Source organism: Carcharodon carcharias, chromosome 29 (assembly GCF_017639515.1).
Source record: "Carcharodon carcharias isolate sCarCar2 chromosome 29, sCarCar2.pri, whole genome shotgun sequence".
NCBI classification, from domain to species: Eukaryota; Metazoa; Chordata; class Chondrichthyes; order Lamniformes; family Lamnidae; genus Carcharodon; species Carcharodon carcharias.
Window position 1 is genome coordinate 4142328 of NC_054495.1, and position 14491 is coordinate 4156818.

General features: G+C 44.2%; 1 long non-coding RNA gene across 1 annotated transcript; it reads left to right on the forward strand.

Annotated features, from left to right (window-relative positions):
• The first annotated feature begins 225 nt into the window (after positions 1–225).
• LOC121271119 lies at positions 226–13208 on the forward strand. Its single transcript, XR_005941670.1, has 5 exons — positions 226–306; positions 392–437; positions 10148–10310; positions 10397–10494; positions 11198–13208. It is a non-coding gene; the product is annotated as an uncharacterized LOC121271119 (long non-coding RNA).
• Positions 13209–14491: the final 1283 nt, after the last annotated feature.

A 14491-nucleotide genomic window follows, 5' to 3' on the forward strand; every position in this document is an offset into this window, starting at 1 on the left:
TCATTGCCACAGAAGGCTGTGGAGGCCAGGTCATTGAGTGTATTTAAGACTGAGATAGATAGGTTCTTGATTGGTAAGTGGATCAAAGGTTATGGGGAGAAGGCGGGAGAATGGGGTTGAGAAACTTATCAGCCATGATTGAATGGCAGAGCAGACTCAATGGGCTGATTGGCCTAATTTCTGCTCCTATGTCTTATGGTCTTATAACATTGGAAAACAGAAAGTGAAACTAAGAAATAGACTTGAAATTTCAGAACCTGACACAGTCGCAGTTTAGAATTGCGGTGAATTCAGACATGGGAAGCTGTAAGTTAGCAACTTTATACTATACTGTGACTAATAATTCATTTTCATATTTAAAGATATTTAATATATTCAATTCTCATTTCAGCTTACTCGGCGAAGGATAACGTCCACCGTCTGACTATCGACGCAAAGTAAGTTGCTTTGATCACTGTGTCTATCCCAATTAATGTTGGGAAAGTTGAAATCACCTAATATAATTAACCTATTGTTGCTGTTTTTACACATCTCCGCAAATTGTGAACATATTTGCTCCTCAATTTCCCACTATCTGGGGGATCTATAATAAAGACCTAACAATGTGGCTGCCCCTTTTTTATTCCTAAGCTCTACCCACAAAGCTTCATGCGATGCCCCCTCCAAGATATCATCTCTCCTTACTGCAGTAACTGACTCTTTAACTAATAATGCAATGCCTCCTCCTCTTTTACCCCCTCCCCTGTCTCGCCGGAATGTTGAGTTGCCGATCCTGCCCCTCCCGCAACCACGTCAATTCCACATGTCAATCCTCACCCTTAACTCATCCATTTTTCCTGTAATACTCCTGGCATTAAAGTAGAGGCCATCCAGCCTTGCCTTCCTCCCTCTCCTTTGAAGTTTAATGCAACTGTACTCCCTCTGATTTGATTGTTTTACTGTATTATGATGTGTCCCTATTCTGCTAACATTCCGTGTCACCTCCCCCTGCCGAATTAGTTTAAACTCCTCCCAACAGCATTAGCAAACCCGCCCACAAGGATGTTAGTCTCGCTCTGGTTCAGATGGAGACCGTCCCACTTGTACAGGTCCCACCTTCCCCAGAAACGGTCCCAGAAATCTAAAACCCTCCCTCCTGCACCAATTCTTAAGCCACGTATTCATCTGCGGTATTCTTCTATTTCTGAGCTCGCTGGCACGTGGCACTGGAATTAATCCAGCGATTACAACCCGAGAGGTCTTGCTTTTTAGTCTACTGCCTAACTCCCTGAATTCTTGATGCAAGACCTCATCCCACTTTCTATCTATGTCATTGGTACCAACATATACCATGACCTCTGCCTTATCACCCTCCCTTTCGGGATGCCCTATAACCATTCAGTGACATCCTGGATCCTGGCACCAGGGAGGCAACATACCATCCTGGGGTCACGTTGATGGCCACAGTAGCACCTATCTGTTCCCCTGACTATAGAATCCCCTATTACTATTGCTCTTCCTCCTCTCCTGCACAGACAGGCTGCTTGTGGTGCCAGAAGCTTGGCTCTGTCCACAATCCTTCGAGGAACCAGCACCCTCATGAGCCTCCAAAATGGAATACCGATTTGCAAGCAGGATCCCAGGGGACTCCTGAACTACCTGCCTGTTTCTCTTGGACCGCCCACGCTTAGTTCAATTCCCACTGTGCACCAAATTGTCAATATCCACTCTGGCTGTGTCTCACTCAGGATGAGCTCTCTCCTGTTCGTGTGCAAGCACGTGAATGTTGGAGATTGCTGACACATGAACGATGGTGCTGTGTGTGGGTGTGGTGCATTGAGCAGCTTGCAGGGTTAGTGTGGTGGATCGGAGATGATATTTGATATAGCATTTGAAGGTGTATTACATGACCTTGACCGTTTGTGTAAGATCACTGAACTTAATTTGCAGCACTGCAGCCAGGTCCTCGGGATCATAGTCCTGAATTGACCTGTTATTCCCTTCACAGTGTGTGCTTTGAGGGTCTCCTGGCCCCTTACAGAAACATCATGCCTCTCCTCCTTTCTGCCTCCTGCACCAAGGCCTCCAGTGCACCATCAGTGAACCTGGGACCAGCTGTTCCGTAGTTACACTTTGTTCCTTGTGAAAATCACATTTGGACACCACCAGCGGCTGCAGCCAGAACACAATTCCCTTTTAAGATCTCCAGGCTGCCTCTAAGCAGTGCAAGCTAACTTCAACTTGTGCTAGCCACGCATGCACCCAACAGTCACTTGATGAGTGTGCAACCAATCAACAGTGAAATTAGCGCTGGGCTGCATGCCAGAATGATGAGAAGGCCAATCGAAGTTTGATGCTGTCTGCATTTCCTCAAACGGGTGTGGCATTATCCAGCATTATCCAATTTTTGGGTCTTGGAGTAACATAGGGACCGAGTAAAATAGGGAGAAATCCAAGATTTACAAGCAGGGTCAGAGAAAGGTAGAGAAAAGTGCAGAGTAACATGTAGAGACAGAGTAACCTAGAAACAGAAATCGTCCAAGAGGAACAGAGTAATCGAGAAACTCTTAGAAACATGCAAGACTAACACAGCGGGACAATGTAACATAGAGAAAGATTGAAAAGTAAGAAAGCCAAAGAGTAACACATGGCGACAAAGTGATTGACATCATGTGGCAAAGGTGCAGAGTAACACAAATAGACAATAACATATGGAATAATCCAACAATAAAACGGTGAAAAGAAACATAGAGATAAGCCCAAGGCAGAGGCAGAGTAAATAAGAAACAGGGTATAATCCAAGAGTAACAAACAGGGACAGTGTAATACGTCGAAAGGTTGAAGAATAACACACGGTGACGGAAACAGAGAAAGTCCAAGAGTAACAGACAAGGACAGAGTAATTGACAAACATTGAAAAAAGCCCCATAGCAAATATTAGCATTTTTTTCCTATGCTATAATCACAATGAAATGTTGTTATTCTGGAACAAACAATCTTCACGTGACTCAGGCTTAAGTGATTTTGAACAACCATTGACTCTTAACTGTATTGTCATTCTATAACTTTCTTCAGTATTACATAAGAAGGCAAGCGATTAATACAACCAGTTTCCAACATAAAATTCCAGCAGATTTGATTTGCCGTTTTGTGGCTATTGCTCCGGCCAGAGGACATCGGACTACCCATGAGTACTCTAAAATTTGGAGGAAACAATGCATTGTGTGTTGAATTCTGAAGAAGTCATATTTGACTTGAAATATTAACTCTGAGGGAATTTTTTTGGAGCCCGATAGAGCAGGGAAGATGGCGTTTGGGGTGACTTAGATGGGATGTGAAATTGCAATTTCCCAATGGTGGGTTGAGATGCAGAGATAAAGTCACAGCGTGTTTGTGGTGTTTCATGCATTACACCGGCCTGTGGCTAGTTCATATCTGTAATATATTTGTGTTCCATGAATGCTCATTATTACAAAACTGTTTTATTAATTAATTACATCCTACCTTCAAGACAGAGTCAGCAGTGCATGAGAAGTTCAGGGCACACAGTTCACGTTTGTTTAAAGGTTGCAAGCACCAGTGGGCTTTGTGCAGTTGTGTGTAAGGTCAGTGATTTTCCTTGTTTAATTCTACAGCACAAGAGAGTGGAGCAGGAGGGTGGCAGTTTGCATTGAGGCTCAGCACCAGGCTGAATCAGTGGTGAGGCGGGTGGGGTTTATGGAGTGGGATCGGGGTCACAGAGTAGTGGATGAGAAATCAAAGGGAGGACAGAGAGAGGGGTCAGTGTGATGGAAGACAGAAGTGGGAAGGGTCTGGCGTTATGGGTGTAGTTGGGGGTTGAGGGGTTGGAGGAATAGCCAGTCAAATTAAGAAAATGAAAGGTCTAAATGGGAGTGACATAACTGTCCAAATGTGTGTTTATCTCAGGATGTTGGCTGGCAGAGTTCTTACAGGGCTGTGAGTTCACCTGTGACAATTCAATTAGCCCCACTGAGAGTGATCTCAGACAAAATTCTTTACAATGCATGGAAGGGAGGGCCAGCTGAGCCTGCAAGTTCAGCCATCCGTATCCAAAAATTCTGACTGTGTTCTGTTCAAATGCACTCAAAAACGATAAGCAATCATTGGACATCAAATGTCCTAATTTGGAATAAGTTTTTCATATAGTCAGCAGCATTTTGCCATCTTTGACACCAAATGCAATCAGAGAGACAAGGCACTGAAAGGGACCAAGTGTTTTCAAAGGCATTGAGTGTGCTTAAAGTTATCTAACGCACTCAAAGCTATCAAATGCGCTCAAAGGCATCAAATATGCTCAGCAACCTGCATTGAAAAATATAAGGAAATTAATTGCTTAAATAATAAGTAATTATTATTTATATAGTAATAATATAATATATATTATTATGTAATATTATTTATTCAGTTTTTTCATTTCGTCCAAGAACCTTTCCACTACGCATGGTAGAGAGCACCACAAGATCCCCATCAGTTCTAAATGAATTTTATTCACTCATTAATTGTCATCCCTGGAAAAAAAACATGCATGAAATGAGACGATCGGCATTAGTCTCATTGTCCCGAATGCTCTGGTGCCTCCTTCCCCTTCAGCCACCCCAATCCCCACTCAGCATTCCCTAGTGGTTCCCTTTCCCCCTTTCTAGGGTCCAATATCCCACCCCGTCCCCAGAGTCATGGGGCTCCACAGTCTCGGAGCCTGTAACCCACTCCCACACACAGTCTAGGGGACTACACACCTCCTCTCCACCCCACCCTCCCAAACACACTCAAGGCCCATACACCACCCACTATTTTGGGGCCTACAACCCACTCCCATCCCCCAAAAACAGTCTTGGAACCTCAGGCCTTGGCATTGAACTCTGGGGTGCTGCCTCACTGCTGAACTCTGAGCCCCCTTCCCTCCCCCTGACGATTTCCTCCATTCACCGCCCCGGCCCAACTTCCTGTAAGCTGAACTCTTTGGGAGTGGTCGGGAGAGGAGGGTGGAGAGAGAGGGGGATGTGAGGGATGGTCGAGAGGGGATGGAGAGGAGAAGGGGAAAGAAATGGGTGAAGAGAGGGAGTAGAGAGAGGGGGGAGAGGAGAGGGGGAGGCTAAAGAGAGGGGGAAAAGGGAGGGGGAGAGGGGGAAGTAATCTGCTGCAATCTGGCAAGGTGGAATGGAGGGGGGTTCGGCAGGGAGGGTGGGAGGTGGTGAAAGAAAATTGCTCTGGAGGGGGGAGTGGGGAAGAAAACTGCTGCAACCTGAGGGGTGGGTGTTGCAGGGACAGGGAGTGTGGAGGTGGTGAGGGAGAGGAGGAGAGGGGTCGGGGTGCTGCGCTAGTTGCAGGTTACGAAAAAAGACAGAACACTAGCTTATCAAAATATTTGTTAAAATAGAGCATGCTTTTTCTGAAGTTAGTTCAGTTTTAGGAGGTTTGAATATACAGAAATCCAGAAATAGAAAGAACAAACTCTGATTATTTCTGGTGTCAGAATGTTTCAGGTAAGTAATTTTACTTATCACAATTATTTGACCGCTGTGGTTTTGGGAAATATTTTTAACTCAGTCATGGGATGTGGGCGTCACTGGCCAGGCCAGCATTTATTGCCCATGCCTAATTGCCCTTGAGAAAGTGGTGGTGAGCTGCCTTCTTGAATGCTGCAGTCCCTGAGGTGTAGGTACACCCACAGTGCAGTTAGGGAGGGAATTCCAGGATTTTGACCCAGCAGCAGTGAAGGAATGACAATATATTTCCAAGTCAGGATGGTAAGTGGCTTGGAGGGGAACTTCCAGGTGGTGGGGTTCCCATGTATCTGCTACCCTTGTCCTTCTAGTTGGCAGTGGCCGTGGGTTTGGAAAGTGCTGTCTAAGGTGCCTTTTTGAGTTCCTCCAGTGCATCTTGTAGTTGGTACACATTGCTGCCACTGTGCATCGGTGATAGAGAGAGAGAATGTTTGTGGATGGGTTGCCAATCAAGCAGGCTGCTTTGTCCTGGATGGTGTCAAGCTTCTTGAATGTTGGAGCTGCACTCATCCAGGCAAATGGAGAGTGTTCAATCACACTCCTGACTTGTGCCTCATGGATGGTGGACTGGCTTTGGGGAGTCAGGAGGTGAGTTACTTGCTGCAGGATTCCTAGCCTCTGACCTGCTCTTGAAGCCACAGTATTTATGTGGCTAGTCCAGTTCAGCTTCTGGTCAATGGGAACCCCCAGGATGTTGATAGCGAGGGGAATTCAGCAATGGTAATGCCATTGAATGTCGAGGGATGATGGTCAGATTCTGTCCTGTTGGAGATAATCATTGCCTAGCACTTATGCGTTGCGAGTGTTACTTGCCCAAGCCTTGCTGCATTTGAACATGGACTGCTTCAGGATCTGAGGAGCTGCTGATGATGCTGAACATTGTTCGCTGATGACTGCACATCCCCACTTCTGACCTTACGATGTAAGGAAGGTAATTGATGAAGCAGCTGAGGATGGTTGGGCCTAGGACACTATCTTGAGCAACTCCTGCAGTGAGGTCCTGGAGCTGAGTTGACTGACCTCCAACAATTGCCACCATCTTCCTTTGTGCTAGGAATGACTCCAACGAGCAGAGAGTTTCCCCCCTGATTCCCATTGACTCCAGTTTTGCTAGGGCTCCTTGATGCCACACTCGGTCAAATGCTGCCTCGATGTCAAGGGTAATCATTCTCACCTCCCTTCTGGAGTTCAGCTCTTTTGTCCATGTTTGAATCAAGACTGTAATGAGGTCAGGAGCTGAGTAGCCCTGGCGGAACCCAAATTGAGTGTCAGTGAGCAGGTTATTGCGAAGCCAATGCTGCTTGATAGCACTGTTGCTGACCCCTTCCATCACTCTACTGATGATCAACGTAGACGGATGAGGCAGTAATTGACCGGGTTGGGTTTGTCCAGCTTTTTGTGGACAGGACATATCTGGGCAACTTTCCACATAGCTGGATAGATACCTGTGTTGTAGCTGCACTGGAACAGGTTGGCTAGGGGTGCGGCAAGTTCAGGAGCACAAGTCTTCAGTGCTATTGCAGGAATATTGTCCGTGCCCATAGCCTTTGCAGTATCCATTGCCTTCAGCCGTTTCTTGATATCATGTGGAGTGAATCAAATTGGCTGAAGACTGGCATCAATGATGCTGGGTACCTCCGGAGGAGGCCGAGATAGTTCATATTTGATGACAATGATGTCACTTACGCTACTTGCAATGTTAAATGACAGGTAAATAATTGGTTTTGAGCACAATTGATGTCAAATAAGTGCAAAGAAATGCTGTTGACTGTAAATTATGTCAAAAGTTTCAGGTAAGGAAGTCTCACAGAGTGGTGAATGCAATGCTAGACACTAGCATGAACATTTGATAAAGAGTGAACAAAAAAACAAAACATTCTTTCTTCCAGAATAAAGGATATGCCCCTGACTCCCCTGTGACATCAATGCATGTCAACAATGAGATGCGCCAGTACATTTAGCTTTCTGACTAAGCTAATCTCAACAAATAATGATGAAGTACACACGAATAAAGTGAAAACCAATGTAAAGTAAAATATTTGTTCATCATCTTCAGTTCGCTATCCAAGGGCAGGTCTGACCCACAGCAAGATCCTGGAACTCACTCCCTAACAGCACTGTGGACTGCAGTGGTTCACGAAGGCAGCTCACCACCACCTTCTCAACAGCTTTTAGGGATGAGCAATAAATGCTGTCCTAGCCAGTGACACCCACATCCCATGAACGATTAAAAAAATACCATGGGTAAAGTAATACAGGTTCTGAATCCACCACCCAGAAAATGGATCAAACCCTCGTGCTGTTTGGACCAATCTGATCCACACCAGCCATCCAGACAACTGTGTTCCCCCCTCCAAGGAGTCCAAGTTGCTCTGGCAACATACACTTTGACATGCATGTTGTACCCTGGAGTAATGGTTGAGGCTGTAATGTTCTTTCCATCACATGGCTGATCAGGAATCTCTCCCACTCTTAACACATGCTATTTGCATGTGTTGGAAGGATTTACAAGTTGATGCTCAAACTGTTTGGCTGCGTTAAGAACATACCTTTCTTGACCATCAAATCCTGGAGTGGGACTCAAACCCGGAGCTTCTGGCTCAGAGGCAGGGACACTACCCACTTCATCACAAGGCTTCCAGAATATGAAATATTTACAAGCGAATATTAATTTGAAAAACATGCATGCCACCTTTGTGCTCTCAATAAGCCTGATGTTAATGGCAATGGAGTTGGTCAGGAAAGTTTTGACAGTGATGCAGAACCTCTCTATTTGTCCAGGAGGCTCGCCTGTAGCATTGCCATCTGACAGTGGGTTTCACAAGTAAAAACATCCCCCGCCGAAGAATCGCAGGTCTCTCCCGTGCATGCCACCGGTTACACTGACAGGAACAGAAGGCTGTTGACAGAATTACCACCCCACCCCCCCAACCCCTCCTTTTCTCTGCACAGATGCTGCCAGACCTGCTGTGTATTTCTTGCACTTTTTGTCTTTATTTCACATTTCCAACAGCCACAGTTTCATGTTTTTTAGTACAATGATAATCCCATGTTTAAAATCCAGCACCCCCGTGACTGAGACCAGACTGAATTTTGGATTACCACCAGTGGAACAGGCAACTTGAGTGTATGATTGATTCCCCTCTCCCAACTCACTGTAGCATTGTTAGCACAGAAGTCACTATTAAACATGAAAAGAATGTAACCATAATTCTATTCACTAAAATCCCAAACATGACAATCTAATGCTGGAGATTTGGAGAAATGTGCTGATGCACTGTCAGGTAGTACATTGGACAGACTCTGATATAGAAGTAACAAACTTGCATTTACATTTGTTTTGTGAAAGACTATTGGTGCTGGCTCTTTGTGTCATTTTCAAGTCATGAGAAAACAATCAGATATTTGCTTCTCACCACAGAAATGTTCAATTCATCCCTCAAAAGAATCTCCCTGGAAAAACAGATGTATGTATATGAGGGTACAGATACCAAGAGAGAGAATGCTGGCTGAATTTATATTCAACAGCCAAGATCCCTGAAGCCAATTTTGTATCATTCCGATCAGCTGATTTAACACACACTGGGAATTGAACCGAGGCTTACTTATTGATTGCCTTTAGAAACTGAAGTATTAAGGTCCTGTGCACAACTCTCACTGCTTCCACCCTCTGGGATTAGCCCGAGAATGGTCTCTTCATTCACACATTTACTCTGTTCTGGGAGTGTCTCTCAAGAGAAAAATGGCAGGTTTTCTGATATTTCTGGTTATCGGTCAGTAGATTTTGGATAATGTAGCTGTATTCATCTCTCTTGGTTTGCACATATTCAGAACAATATTCCCCACAAACAGAGCTGCTTACGCAGTGTTTTAATCACCTCTCACCCCATCTAATCCTTTACATGTTATACCATCCAACTTGTGACCTTGTATGTTAGGTATGTGGTTCACCTAGCATCTAGTTTCTTATCTTGGTACGAATCATCTCTTGAGCTGGATGTTAATCCTCACTCTTTTCAAGTTTCCAAATTGTTTTTTGTTCACACGCACACACAAAAGTCATTCCCCACTCTCACCCTTTCTCCATGTTCACTCTCTGGCTAAAGCACTGGAGCAAGGGAAGTTTGGATATCCTAACCATTCGAGCCACTTTAAATTATTCTAATAATAAGACGCGGAACAGAGTTACACAAGGGAACAGAGTAACCAGAAAACAAGGAGTAGAGTCCCAGAGTAACACACCGAGACAGTAAAACATAAAGAGGAGTTCAAAAATAACATACAGGGATGGAGTATTCGAGAAATATTGCACAAAGTCCAAGGATTACACACAGGGACAGAGTAACCAAGAGATAAATGGATATAGGAAGGAAATGAAATGGCGCAAAGTACAGAGCAGGAGAGGAAGAGACAAAGTTAGAGTTTGATGGAGAAAGAGAGAGAAACCCTGACTGATATCTAAAGTTGATGCTGAGATAGGAGCAATGAGGATCTCAGTAGCACTGGTGAATGAGGTGAATGGGCTGTGTCTGATAGACCTGGGAATCCTGCCAATAAACATTTGCCTTAGTGTTCAGCCATAGTAAACCTCTGTGCCATTGGTGGCTATTAGTATAACTATTTCATTTTGCTCTTTATTATAGTTGGACAATTTAAATCCTGATTTGGATGATAGCAAGTATCAAGTCATTCTGGAAAATGTAATTCATGGAGTCGCATTCATTGTTGACCTGGACACGATAGACAACATCAGTGGGGTTATGAAGACACAGTTTAAGGACATGCAAACCATTGTGGCACAAAAATGTAAGTCTCTTTTAATTTCTTCCGATATAATCTTTGTTATTATTCAGGTTCATGTTTAATGTTCATATTTTCAAATCTCTTTTCAGATATTTACAGGACTGTGATTGGGACCAAATTTGACCGATTAGGGATACCAGAGAAAGACGATAGTTACATTTATCAATACAAGGCACTACAGGAGAAGGTAACTGGATTAGAGTTACTGAAATGCATTCAGTACAGGAGGCAGGATTTAGTTTGAGACCTCTCACTCTGAACGAATGCAGGCAGCCAGTCGAACATGCATGGTCTTCTCAAGGACGGGCTCAGTGGGTTGCACTCTCACCTGAGTCAAAGGGTGTGGGTATACAGCCCACTTCAGAAACATGAACTTAAATTCTAGATTGGCACTCCATGCAGTACTGAGGGAATGCTGAACGTTTGGAGGTACCATTACTTGAGTAAGAAGCTTAATTGTGGCTCTATCTGCCTCTCAGGTGGACACAGATCTCATGCTACTATTCTCTCCTGTGTCCTTGCCAATATTTATCCTTCCTTGTACACTGCAAAGTCCGGATTATGAAATGAATTACTTTATTTGCTGTTTATGCAGAAATTGGCTGTCACATATTTGTATAGACTGGTCTGTATATAGCACTTTTCACAACCTCAGGGTGTCCCAAAGCTCTTGACAACCAATAAAGTACAGCTACTGTTATAATATGAAAAACACAAGAGACAATTTGTGTGCAGCAAGCTCCCATGGATAGAAATTAGTTAAATGACCAGATAGTCTGTTTTTCCATTGAGTCAGAGTTCAGATTTATGATCCAGAAATATGATCGGCATGACTAGTTTATAATTTTTATAACCTGGCTCTATCTCACTCTCTCTCCTTTTTCTCTTAGTTTGTAAAGTTGTCAGAAGAAACTGGGATGGAGAAGCGCAGCATATTTGCCATTTCAAATGAATGGAATAGCGATACGATAGATCAGACCAGATGTGTGCTCATTTTGCACGCATTGGAAAATACGGTCAGAAACATAAATGAATACCTCAGAACAGCAGAATAATGAATACACCTAATCTTACATAGAACTGTGTAACAAATCCTGTTTCTCTATTATAGTGACCGACTGAGTTCACCTTAAATGACACAACATGAAAATACATTGGGCAGAATTTTGCTTCCAATTTCCACCCCTCTATGCCCTTCACATGGTCCATCTGCAGCACTTCCCTCCCTTTCCTCTCTGTCTCCATTTCTGGTAGTAGACTGTCCACCAATATTCATTGCAAGCCCACTGACTCCCATAGCTACCTTGACTACAGCTCCTTACACACTGCTTCCTGTAAGGGCTCCATCCCATTTGCTCAGTTCCTTCACCTCTATCGCATCTGATCCGATGATGCCACTTTCCAAAACAATGCTTCTGACATGGCTTCCTTCCCCCTGAACCAAGGTTTCCCACCCACTGTGGTTGACAGGGCCCTCAACCGTGTCTGATCCATTTCCTGTGCCTCGGCCCTCACACCTTCCTCTCCCTCCCAGAACCATGAAAGTTTCCCCCTTGTCTTCAATTTTCTCCTCACCAGACTCCGCATTCAAAGGATCATCCTCCGCCATTTCCACCAACTCCAGCATGATGCCACCACCAAACACATCTTCCCCTCATCATCTCCCCTCCCCAGCGTTCTGTAGGGATCGTTCCCTCCGTGACACAATGGTTCACTCCTTCATCATCCCCAACAGCTCATCCCCCTCCTACGGCACCTTCCCATGCAACCACAGAAGGTGCAACACATGCCCCATTACCCCCTCCCTCCTCACCATCCAGGGCCCAAACACTCATTTCAGGTGAAACAGCGCTTCATTTGCAGCTCCTTCAGTTTGGTCTACTGCATTCGCTGCTCCCAATGCGGTCTCCTACATTGGAGAGACCAAACGTAGGCTGGGTGACCACTTTGGGGAACACCTTCGGTCTGTCTGCAAGCATGACCCAGACCTTCCTGTAGCTTGCAATTTTAACACACCATCCTGCTCTCATGCCCACATGTCCATCCTTGGCCTGCTGCAATGTTCCAGTGAAGCCCAAAGCAAACTGGAGGAACAACCTCATCTTCCGACGAAGCACTTTACAGCCCTCTGGACTCTCTCTCCTCTATCTTTGCCCCTTTTTAATCTCCTATTTTCAAAATTCATTTTTATTTTTTATCCACTTATTTTTATTCATTTATTCATTGGTTTATCCCCTTTTGTTATCCCCACTTTCTATAACACCAAGGTGCTTAACAGTCTGGTTCAGTCTCAGACAGTTACCAGGAAGAGAGATGGGAGGAGTGATAAGGGAATGAAGTTTGTGGTCAGGACTGAAGACAATAACTTTATAAATGGTGTGATTCCGACAGTTACATTAAAACCAATGCAGGCTGTAATTTCAGACCAGCCTGAGGTTCTCTTTGGGACTGGGTGAAACCAGGAAATCAGGCTATTGGCTGGGTGTTATATGAATGAACAATGTGTGGCTCAGTGATGAGCCTGGCCGTATGTTATAGTATTTCAGGAATGATTTCAACCATTTACCATCTTTAGAAATGATTGCACAACCTAATTAAACCTGCAAATGTGTTTCTCTCTCTGCGAGGTCTGGCTTATGCCTTCAGTGACTCCTCCATGAATCTTTTATTCCTGATTCAGCAGGGAGATTCTCTGTCCTTCAGCTTATTCCTTTATTTGTGTCTTATTAAAATCCATACATCTGTGTGCATGAGATCATGCTCTATTAACTTTTCATCTTAAAGTACATTATGAGCATTTATAAAATAGCATTTATTTCTGCTGGTAAAGCCCTATAAAAAGAGTTTAAAAAAAACAAAAAAATCTGCATGTTTTCACAATAAAATGATGAAATACGTCCATCAGATGGTCTTTCCGGTCATTTACTGCTTTCATTGAACTTTTAGGCAAAGCTTGCAGATACTCTAAAAACTCTGTGCTGTACCAAGATATTCCCAAGGATGTGTTATTCAGTCAGCACAGGATAAATTTCAAAGATTTTATTCAAATGAAGCTTATATGAAATGTTTTTGAAATACAGAAAGGCTGCATATTTATATCTGCATATGAGTGAGAAAGATATGGAATACATTGATCACATGACAGCTGCAGTTGTTTTGTGCTCCAAAACTTTAGAGAGTGCATTAAGCTGAGAGAGAGGGACAGTATGCACCTGGAGTTTCCTCCGAATTACCATCTGTTTGGGAGCAGACTTGATGGCTCTGTCACTGATGTTGGAACAAAGGGGGATGATGCACAAATGACTTGGATGGGAGGGGGAAGGAAAAGCTGAAAGAGGTTTCCAAAGTAGATTCGAGTAAGTTCTAAATGTGGTTAATTGACGATTAGGGAGATGGTGCAGGCCAATGATGTTGGGAATGACCAGCAAGTGAATGAGGATGAAAATGGGAGGGTATTGGACAAGTCAGAATTGATGGAAGCAGCAAAGGATCAAGGTGAATCTAGGGGGTTGGGTTAAGGATTGCATGAACAGCACTAGATGTATCTGCACCAGATGGACTGTAGCTGTTCAAGAAGGCAGCTCACTACCTCCAGGGTCAATGAGGAATGAGTAATAAATGCTGGCCTTGCCAACTACACCTACATCCCATGAAAGAATAAGAAAAAATGTTTTGTAAGTCGGAGTGAGGTGGGCATCATGACAGAAGTGGAAGTAAACAATCTTTTTAATGGAATTTAATAAAAAGTTTGAATCCCAATTCTGGATCGAATACTTTGAACCGAGGATCAGTGTTTCCTCAATGTAATGGACTGAAGGTTCTACAGAGTAAACACACCAGCTGGGTCTCAGAGCAGGATTCTCATCCCAGTCAGAAACAGGAGAATCTGCTGAGCTCTGCGAAATTATTTGAGGACATTCTGCATGCAGCAGGATGTCACTGACTGTTCATAATCTCTTAGCACAGAAAGCAGTGAGCCCAGACACCCTGATCACAGCATGACCCTTCACTCACTGAACCCCCTCACTTCCTGACACCTGTCACTGAACCCCCTCACTCCCTGACACCTCACTCATTGAATCCCCTCACTCCCTGACACCTCACTCACTGAACCCACTCACTCCCTCACCCCTCACTCACTGAACCCACTCACTCCCTCACCCCTCACTCACTGAACCCCTCAC